The sequence below is a fragment of the Gavialis gangeticus genome, unplaced genomic scaffold (genome assembly GCF_001723915.1).
Source record: "Gavialis gangeticus isolate Ggan-Ray unplaced genomic scaffold, GavGan_comp1, whole genome shotgun sequence".
NCBI classification, from domain to species: Eukaryota; Metazoa; Chordata; order Crocodylia; family Gavialidae; genus Gavialis; species Gavialis gangeticus.
The window spans coordinates 166,273,658-166,284,304 of record NW_017729022.1 but is presented as its reverse complement, the minus strand read 5'-3'; the positions used below and the strand labels follow the sequence as shown (position 1 = coordinate 166,284,304).

Sequence of the window (10,647 nt, the reverse complement as noted above, 5' to 3'; positions counted from 1 at the left end):
CACTTTTTTGAAAAAACAAACTAATTGAAAAATGTAAAAAACAACCGCCCCCCCCCCCCCAAACACCCAAGGACAAGCACTTTGATTTTTCAGAGGGGCTGAATACCTCTAAAATCAGATTATTATCATTATCAATATGATTATACCCCTATTCTTATTAAGCCTCTCTATCTCTTGTATGTGTATAATATGTACATGCTTGTACATTTATTGTGCATGTATATGCACACACACATTATATATAATCTCAGTTATTTTGCTGTTTGAATTTGTGTACATGCCCTTTTGTTGTACTGTTAGTTCTGGGTTTTGCCCTTTGGACCAAAGTTCACAATATTAGCAAAATAGCATGCAATATACTGCTGGCTGGAATGGTCAGAGTGCCTAAGGGTAAAAAGATGGGTGTTGAATAATCTAAGTGATCATGAACTATCTCGCAAAACCTCATCACAAAATACATAATAATTGTTGCTAATCAGACTCTAATACTGTGTGTTTTAAAACTGCACCTGCCTACATTTGCTTTTGAACTTTGTGTTTGTAACCCAGGTAAGAGAAAATGGACCCTTTTTGTAAAGACACCATGCTGTTCGGTTGCCTTTGAAATGTGATGTAAACATTTTTCTTACATTTCTGAACAATGTTAAGGGCTAAATATAGCATAAAAAACATGATTGATGATTAAAAAAATTATTACTTCCTAAAGGTGTGGATCCATTTGGGTTACTGCTCCTAAATTTAGGAATCAGTATAGTTCTGGTGAGCAGGTTCTATATGTTGTTACTGTGGTTTCATTAGTTTACTTGGACATGGGTAAGGCCCACATCCAGTTTAGGAGCTTCCTACTTCCCAAAAGTTTTGGAGTGTTTGTATTTGAGGCTTAGGTGAAAACTGATATCAGGTAAGGATTGGTTTTGCAATTTGTTTCTGGATCATAATTCCAAATCATTACAGTGTTTTGGGGTGTTGGAATTTAGGGACTATGTCAGGCTGTTTCGCGTAGGACATGGTGGGGGTGGATGGAAAGGAGACAAATATCCCACTCTTGAATTTTTCTGTATATCAGAATCAGAAAGAATAACTAGGAAGAGTGTGACAGATGATATGGGGTTGTGGGGGGCAGAATGAATTCAGGGCAAATCCAGAATGTGTACTGCACCTGTTATAATAGGTCCAACACATGCCTTGGGGTGCAGTGAACATCTTATCATCTGCAAAACCTGCAGTCAAGACAAAAACAAAATATACTGGGCGTATTCTGCAGTTTTTACTCAGTCCTGACACATGTAACAATTCCCTTTGAAGTGAATGGGAGTTTTGCTTCTATCAGAGCTGACTAAGGACTTCAGGATTTCAGCTCATTGTTAGAAAAATTACACGGTAAATATACAATTTTAAAAGTCCTCCTGGACATATGTAGCAAGCCCACTTATTTGAATTGTGTGAAGTTGTCAAAGGTTGCTTTGCTCTCCAGAGCCTGGCACTAGCTCCACTGAAATGTGATGCCATTGGTTTTCAGTAAAGGTTTCTTTCTGCAGGGCTGCAAACAGAGATCAGCTGCTACTGTGTATACACAAGTAGGGAGCAAATCAACCAGCACATTTAAGCAGTCTTTTTAACCCTGAGACTTTCCAAGATTTCTTCTTCACACGGGAAGTTTCCTTTATATTGTCAGATTTAGCGCTTGGCTCATGTAATCAGATCAGAGCTAGGATCATTGCTGCACAGTAGAAAGACTTCCTTAAGACATTTGTCCTTGAAACTGCACCAAACTCTTGGAAGAACCCAGAACCTGTAAGTATGTATGATTTAGGCAACAATAGCACAGTGCAAAGCTGCAATCAACCATTATACAATATCCGATTAGCAGTGCAGTAGGGATTTTTTTTATATGTTATGTTACATTCATTTTCAATTCGTTCTGAGGAAACAAATCAATTCGGGCTTCTGATACAGTGACTTTGCAGTAGATGAGCTAGTAATATGTTTGATTTAACTATTTGTTGTTCTCATGTAGCTGGTGGGACAGTTATAGCCATCAAACTATTGAGAACTTTTCTTATATTATTAGACATTATAAATGTTTATATCCATTTTGTAAATAAGTTTTCTTTTTGTTTCTTTTTTTGGCAACCCCACCCCAGAACAAGCAATAAATAGGAAGGCAAATAGAATTAGTTTGTGTCATCCTTAAGTAGCAATGCGACCTATTAGTTTGTAGGCTTAATTTATTACTAAATGACATTGGACTGTTGTTTTGTCTTAATTGTATTCTACTCAATGCTGTCTATTTTGTGCTTTACTATCTTGTATGTGTCTAAGTTACTTTGCTGGGACTGCAGTCTGGTTAAACCTGTATTTTAGAACTATTTCTATTCTAAACACATTCCTGCTAAAATAAGTGCTCAAGATTAAAAAAGAGTATGGGGGAAAAAGCTTTAAAAAGGATAGTTTTATTAGCTTTGAAGGCTTGAGAAGGCACAACATGGATGAATGTGAGATGTAGACTACATAGCTTAAGTCCCCCATGCACTAAGTCAGATCTCAACACAGCCACTTTTGCAACTACGACTAATAGAAGCCATGAGCTCCCTTTATATAAATTTTTAATATGCAACAATACTTATGTTTATAAGATTAATTTCTCCCAGGTTAGCCTGATTGATAGCTGGATTGTGGTTTCTTAAGAGCTTTCTCCAAGAAACCCACAGAAGAGCTGCATTCCATTTAACCAGTGAATGTAAAAACTGGTAACCATGGATTCAGGCACCACTAACTGCCGAGTGCAATGACTTGTTGTAAACAATACAAATGAGCCAGGATAGCAGAAGCAACCAGACATGAAATGATTTTAATAGAAATTACGGTAAAGGTCATGTGATACTATATCAGCTTGTATTCAATATTAAAGGGAAAGTATTTCAGTTTTTCAGGTTCAGCTTAAATTGGACATCTCTACCAGCTTCACTGTTGTACAAGGTCCACTGAAGGGAAAAAAAAATCGCAGGAAATGTTTCTGTTTAATTGCACGTTACAGATGTAGGCTTGGACCCTGAAATCACGTATGCACATGCTCACCTCATACGAGCAGTCCCATTAAACTAAAATCAATGGGGTTGTTTGTGAGCTTAAAATTAAGCACATGCATAAGCATTTGTAGGATCAGGAGTTTACTGGGTAAGTCCCTGTGAAATGCGTTTGTGTATTGTAAAGAATTGTAAACCACTGCTATATTTTGACAAGAATAACAGGTTATATCTGTCACTTAGGTTTTAAGTGTTATGACTTTCATGTCTTATCCGCCCTTCGCAAAACATGGCTTTAATTTATAGCCATGTAAATTTATAAACCATGAGTGCAGCCATTATAATACAGTATGATGATATGCACATGCAGGTCTCATGAGTAGTTGTGTGCCCTACCAAGAATTTCCATCCTACAAAATCTTTGCCGGCTCCTGGCTGTCACATGCCTGTCACTCATAAATTCTAACCACAACCATGTCCTTTTCCAGGTATGTATATGTATACACATGTAGATGGATGTCTGTTTAGTCACTTACCCCTCCAAATCAATCTCTCCTCAAAGCCTCTTATAGTCAGCTTTTATTTCTTCTTTAATCTAAATGTCTGCTTTTCATTCCTGTGCTATGTAGATTTTGTAAAAGAGAGTAAGCAACAATAGTTGCAAAGAGAGCTAGCTAAAAGTTAATGTAATATAACAACTTAAAGGAATATAAAACTAGGTTCACATCTCCAGCATCCCTGGAAAACCTCTTCCTGGGTTTAACCTTTTAAATACTTTCCTGGTGATGTTCTCATCGCTCTATACACTTCCTTATGACCAGTTGCATTTACTTGTCAGGTCGTTATATTATCTGGCAGCATCAGATAATAAGCTTCCTGGGCAGGGCCTTTACTTATTGTTTTAGAGTAAAGCACCATGCACATCTTCATTGTTATATCTGTAATGATAATTAACATGGTTATATAGATTTCAGCCAGAACATGTTTTGTGTTAGTTAGCTTCAGCTTGTTGGAATTGAGCAGCATATGTCTGGCATGTATGAGTGCAATTAAAATAACTGCATATAGGGATACATCCAGCTTACTTTACTTTCATGTGGCTTATGTGAGTAAGGAGAGCAGGATTTAGCCCATGTGAATAATGAGAGGCTACTTATGGCAAATGGACAGAGTTATTTTGACTTCTGTTAAAAAGGAGTATATTTGAAAAGCTAGTAAGGAGCTCTTTAATATGTCATAAAAATCTGCCAAAAGCAACAAAGCACTTCATCATTGTTTGAATTGTGTTAAGTGTTAAGAATATTTCAGTAGTGCACACATTTTTGAGGCAGTATAGGATGTTACAAGTATCAGGTTGTCGTATTGCTCCTCAAAGAGGTGGAGGACTAAACAGTGAAGATACCAACTTCCTGGCAACCCAAAATCTAAATTAAATGTTAAGGGGGGAAAATCGACACTAATACCCAAATGAATTGGGATGGCTTCCTTAAGTGTGTTAATTATGAAGAGTTAGTAATCTTTGCACATAATTAAAACAGGTAAAAAGTTCATGTTACTGGCCCCAGCAGAAATGATATTTTGACTCTATCACACAGGTTTCAGTCTGGAAGAAAACGCAGAATTCAGGAGCAGCAACGTTCAAAATGGCTTTAGCAGTCTGTCAAGATGGTGGAAATAGGTTTATTTTCTTCCAAATGGCTATCTTTGCTATCTGTCCAAGATCCCACTTTTTCTTTACCATGACACATTTTGAATTTTCAAGCTACAATGTCTAGAAGTTAGATAATGGAATGACAGAACACTTCTCTCCATATACTGAGTTGGAGAATTAATATTTTCAGTCCTGAGTTTGAGCATAGTGAGGGAGAGGTCTGTTTTAAGATAAAGTTACCTGAAAATCTTTTTACATACTTAAGACTAATATATTCAGATACATTATGCTTGATGAAATCTCGGTGCCCATGTTTTGTCAAGCTGTATAACATCAGCTAGAGCATGCTTTGGTAAAAATAATCAATGGTTGCTATTAAATATGAATAATATCATTTATGACAGTATTTCTTCTTGCAAATATCCCTACAGCTAATCTCTTATAATAAAAAGACTCAAACCCATAGGGATTGGAATTATAATCTAATTGGTTTTCCTTTTAACTATATGTTTACAACAAAGTATATTTTAGTGCAGTGCTGGGTTTGTTTGTTTTTTTTCGTTTTGCTTTGGGAAATTATCAGATTGGCCACCCTGGTAACTATTCCAGGTTGTATAAAGGCAAGCTGCCTCTTATTAAGTCAGTCCCAGTGTGAAGGTACCCCCAGTAGGAATGTGAAGGGAGTAATTCAGGATCCCAGACCATTCAGTTCTGCATCTCCCTCTGGACACCCAAGGGTGAGTGCAAAATATTGAACTATGTTTTGTTGTCTCTTGTCAAATGGTTGCTAACAGGAACTAAAACTGGAACTGGGCCAAAACCACTGATTCATCTTACATGGGCCATTCTGAAATAGCCAACCACCATATATTTATGAATATACCTCTTTAAATTCCTACATATTTTTTCAAACATTCTGTACTTAATGCAGTATTTATAGATCTGATCTCTTCTGGAAAGCTCCTACTGGGCATTGGGTAGGGCCTGTAATGACTGCAATTGTCTTTGATTTCTCTTTGCCTTTCATATGTACTTCTTTTTCAGGAGCTGTGAAAGGTGTTGCGAAGTTCTCCAAGACAACAAAATTGTCTCGTGGCCTCAAGTGAGAGTCCTAGTCAGAGCCAACCAGATTAACTATAACTTTCCGGGACTTCAGCATATCTCTTTCATAATGCTGAAATACCCTTACATTATTTGTCTGTACCAAATAAGATTTTGGTGTGTGTTAATTTAGTTTTAACAGTGTCAGACTGCCATTGAGCATCAGTCTGATGACCCTAAGCAGCCATTAGGGCATCTCATTTGGGCACCCCAAATCACCTGTGACTTTTAAAGATCTCAGTCTGAAGCTTATCCTGGGCTCTAGCTGGACTGCTGGTTTTGACAGTTGCTTTGTGAAGGCAGAATCAAAAGCAAATGACCACTCATTAGTGTAGCTGTGTAGGTGATCTTATGCTGTCACTTAGTTTTTATTTTCGCTTGAGCCATTTCAAGTGTTCTAGCAGTGTCTGCTTCTTTTTTTACAACCAACTTTGTTCCTGGATTTTTTTAGCTTCTTCTCGACTTTTGTTCAAAAAGTCCCTAACGTTATCTTATACTAAATTGAGGCACCATTATCAGTATACAGTGGACGTGTCTACATGAGATGCTGTGTCACTGTAGTGACAAGCTACAGCAATATAGCTCGTCATTTTGACGTAGCTTCAGTGGGCATGACCCGTGATGCCAACAAGCTGCTGCGCAGTAGCTCGTTGCTACTGCACTGTAGGGTTAGAAATGACCTGTGTGCTGCTGAGACTGTACAGTAACAGTGGTTACTGCATAGTCGTTTAGTACTTGCTTTAGTAAGTATTAAATGACTGCAGTGCACAGTAACAACTGTGCGGTTGGGGGCACGTGTAGACACGTGCCCAGTTTGAAACAATTTAAATGGGTACACTTGGACCTTTCATATTATAGCACATTACGTTTCATGTTTTAGGTTTTTTGGGATGCAATTCATGAAACAGACTGCAGTATGCCCTTACATTTTCTTCCTCTTCAAATGACAAATTTATCCAAATGTTGTAAAAGTCTCTGCCTTTCTTTCCATTCCAGATTAGCAGATAACCATCATTTTGCTTCTTCATAACTATATATCAAGTAATTCTCATTTTCCCATTCCTCAGGAAAGTTCCTGCTTTTCTAGTGCATCTTAGATAACATGGTTGCATTTACAGGACTTCTGACATCAAACTGTAATTTTTGCTTTTTGTGTATAATCCTGTAAAAAGTAGTACAGAATTTATGGACTGAGTCCATCTTTATGATTTATTATTGGTGCTGGAGTAGAAAACATATGAGCTATACAGGCATACAGTCATTGCATTTATGAGCTTGCAACAATAGAAAAGTTCATCCAGAAAAACTCTTACATAGTAAACACATTTTAAATGTGTTAGAACAACAGCTTCTAAAAAGAATTGTATCACAACTGACAGACATTTCTTTCAAAGTGGACCTACGTATGTTTTTAGTTAAACAAAACATAAGCACATTGTCTGTAGTAGTACTATCTAATGACTCCTAATAATATTACTTATTTCTTTTATGAACCAATCTTTTCAGAGAGATCAGTTATTTTATGGAATAGTGTATATAACATAAACATTTAGATTTCAGTCCAGTAAAGTCATTTTACAGAATAGCATCACTATTATGTGTTCGTTTTGGCATTTTAAGACTATGAATATTGACACAGAAGCTGAAAGAGACTTTGCAATTTCGACTGTACTTTAAATTAAAACTAGATTATGGCAGCCTAAGGGCAAATATCCATGGAAAGTCTGTTGGAATGGTGTACAGTAGGAGATGCCCATTCTCAGCATAATTTTAACAAATCATTTCTTTTGTTTGCTTAACATCCACCATAATGGACTTCTGTGTTAGAAGGATATTCCCTCGAGACGTTACATTTTACATTTAGGGACAGATTCATGAACACATTGAATAGAATATGATTGGTTGCTTAAGAATCTTGTTCCTGGCCAATGCCTACAAAGACCAGGATGTTGCTTTTAGAATGTCAAACTAATGGTTAATGAATATATAGTTAATATATAGAGGCAGTAGTAAATGCTTGCTGGTCAGCAGATATTTTGTCCTGGTGGCTCCCAGAGCACTTACTGTTCCAGGTTTACTAAACCCTATATGCAGCACTTCTGTTCTTTGGGTTACTCATTGAGCTTTTAATAGGCAACTTAATTTTAGTTAAGATTCAGTTTAGTAACTCTAGCAATTAGCAGAAAATATTGTTGGTATTCAACTGGTGAACCGCATTACACGTGATAGGCGTAAGCACAGTGTACTTGGAGGTAAAAGATAAAAGATCAATTCTTATGGATCCTATAGTTGCAAGCTTTTAAGGATAAATTACGGAAACTTTGTAATTATTGTGGGTAATCTTGCAGAAAATTGAATCTTGAGCATGTATGAGGAAGTTTGGTCTCCTTTGCTCACCATAGCTTTGTAGCGTTAAAGCAGCTCTCTGTACTGTTGGCTCCTTGGTTACCTGTCAGGCTTTGTGTTTCACTTCACTGCAGGTAAAATGCTGTTTCTAAGATTGCATAAATCCCTGGCAAAAGCAAGAGGTCTTATTTTTTAGGCATGTTGCTGAGACATCTAGTTCTTTCTTTCTCTATCTCTTTGAAATCAGCTTTGGAGCATGCTGAAGTGTATGAGGTAATTTCATAGTTTATAGTTTCATAGATTTAGGGTCGGAAGGGACCTAGTAGATCTTCTAGCCCGACCCCCCGCCAGGGCGGGAGAACAACAAAACCCCAAAAACAAAAACGGGACTCAAATGAAGGAAGAAGGAAAGTCTGTTGTTTGACTCTGTTGGACAATTTATTTTTTTGACTGTTTCATGGTTTAAACTTCCTGGTGAAGTACAAAAAAAAAGGAAGACTCCAACAAGACTTTTTGTCTTGCTTAAATAAGGTCCAGTTTAATTGCAGAGGGCCTGTTTGTACCCACAGGAGAAAACACTAGGGTTTATAAGTATGATCAGGACCTCATAAAAAGACACAGGCAAGGGGGTGTTCATTTGATGTGGTTTGGTTGGGTTTGGTTCTTTTTATCAAGTGAACATTTTAAAGTGTTTGTAACAGATATCTGACTGATGCTCATGGAGCATGAAAACTGCTATCACTACACAGGGCAGATAATACAAGGTTGGGTGCATTGCAGACTTCCCATGTTGTCCATTATGGCCTGTCTACACTTGTCTATACCTAGGTCCCTAAAAGAGCAGCCCATGTAATGGAGCTAGTGGGAGTTCTTGCATAGACAAAGCACAGAGGTAGCAGGCATTTTTAATACAGTCATCTCTAAACTTTCTTAGGGGTAAATGACACTGTGTTAAAAGTGCCAGCAGCCATGGAAGTCTTGTGCACGTGATTGTGACAATAGCTACGTCTCCACTGGTTTTAACAGTGAGGAGAATTTTTTGACAGAAAAAAGTAGAGGAAACAGGGCCAGTTGAGATAGTTTACTCCACAGAGTTAACTGTGAACTTATAGACCAGTGGTTCTCAACCTTTTTAGACTCAAGGCAGCCACTGGAAAATGCCAACTCTTAGTTTTCACTAGGTTTTTCACTCAAGAAACCCAGTCATTGATTTTCCATTACAAAGATGTCAGAAAGATCATAGTAAGTCAAAATGCTTTTAACACTATGGATGCCTATTTAAAATCTCTGAGTTTATCTTGTGAATCATGTTTATACACCTAATAGTGCTGATGTTCCCTAGGACCCTTGAAAGGATAACAGGCCACCCCCGCATGCCCAGCCATCTTGGTTGAGAATCACTGACATAGGCTAATGTGTTCCCTAGTTTCAGGATATTTTGTTGGAGGATATTGTCATGTGTGTGGATGCTTGTGAGGTAAATCATGCTTTAGATGTTTGCTGAATCATATGGGGTGATATCCTGGCTCCATTAAAATCAGTGGGAACTTTGGATTTCACCGTCAGGCCAGGTACAGACATTACACTGTTACCAGTATAAGTGATCAGAGACTGGTCCGTACTTGTAACAGAACAGAAGTTCGACACACAGACTGGTTTAAAAATGGCGAAACCTCATCTAAGATTTGCCCCTAACCCTACCCCCAAAGGGCGAATGTGTGTTCTGTTTATGAACTGATCTAAACTATGCTGCTTACAGAAAACCATGTAACTTAGATCAATTCCGCCTTGGGCTTTTTGAGCACCTGTTCCTAGCCACAATGTCTGTTTCCTCTTTATACTCCCATAGTACCCTCTACAAGGTGTGTCTTATCTGTGGCAAAAATACCAAGAGTATTCTGATAAAGCCTACAGTAAAAAGTTTACCAAACAATAGATTGTGTTATTTATAGGAAAGTTATGGTAAAAGTGTTGATTATTGTAATTTCTTGAATTTCTGTGGAACAAAATGTCTTGACTGGTTCTGTTGACACCATGATTTAAACACTGACAAGTTTGGACAGGGAGTCTACAGACACAGACAGAAGTTACATTTTTCATGCGATTGTCCCCTTGAAAGTGCTGTACAGCCATGCCCTTACAGAAGCGCATGACTGCTGAGCACTTTTAAAGTGCCTAATCATGTGACAAACTGAACCCTTATTACATGGGGGTTCATATAAAGGCACTCCAAAGCCTTCACCCACCCCCAGCACTGTCTTTAGAATAGGAGAGGGGGGAGGCAGTTCCATCTGGGGTTTGCTCAGCCTGCATTGGAGGGTGGGGCGGGTGGATTGGAGCCCCTCTCCTCCCCTGCCCCCCCCCACAAGGTGCTGGTTGAGCCAACCTCAGATCAAGCTCTCTCCCATTCCTCCCCTCCCCTCCCCTCCCTCCCCCCATTCTGAAGACAGCACTGGAGTTGGGAAGGTGGAGCAGGGATAGGGAGAGCAGCTGCAGATCTGCAGTTGCTCCAAACTGGAGCTC

At 38.3% G+C, this 10,647-nt stretch overlaps 1 protein-coding gene across 4 annotated transcripts in view; it reads left to right on the top strand.

Annotated features, from left to right (window-relative positions):
• Positions 1–10,647, top strand: part of ESRRG (estrogen related receptor gamma) — a 617,448-nt gene that overhangs the window by 46,186 nt on the left and 560,615 nt on the right. Inside the window, exon 1 of one of the 4 annotated variants that reach the window (XM_019516459.1) lies at positions 1,514–1,794. The exons of the other annotated variants lie outside the window; for them this stretch is intronic. The gene's annotated coding sequence lies outside the window, so the exon portion shown is untranslated. Of the gene's footprint in view, positions 1–1,513; positions 1,795–10,647 lie in introns of those variants that run through there. 4 annotated transcript variants of the gene reach the window in all.